Here is a 266-nt window from a genome sequence, read left to right as displayed (position 1 = left end):
GTCGTCTCCCATCAACCTGTGTCATCTCTCGTCGTCCGTTCCGCGTCGTCCCTCGTCGTCCCTCGTCGACCCGGTCTACCCGCGTCGTCTGTCCCTGTCGTCCCGCGTCGTCCGTCCCTGTCGTCCCGCGCCGTCCTTTCCGCGTCGTCCCTCGTCGTCCCGCGTCGTCCGTCCCTCGTCGTCCCTCGGCGTCCCGCGTCGTCCGTCCCTCGTCGACCCGGTCTACCCGCGTCGTCTGTCCCTCGTCGTCCCGCGTCGTCCGTCCC

This window comes from Eufriesea mexicana, unplaced genomic scaffold (genome assembly GCF_001483705.2).
Source record: "Eufriesea mexicana isolate 0111107269 unplaced genomic scaffold, ASM148370v2 scaffold8420, whole genome shotgun sequence".
In the NCBI taxonomy this organism is placed as follows: domain Eukaryota; kingdom Metazoa; phylum Arthropoda; class Insecta; order Hymenoptera; family Apidae; genus Eufriesea; species Eufriesea mexicana.
Note: the sequence above shows the minus strand (reverse complement) of the source record.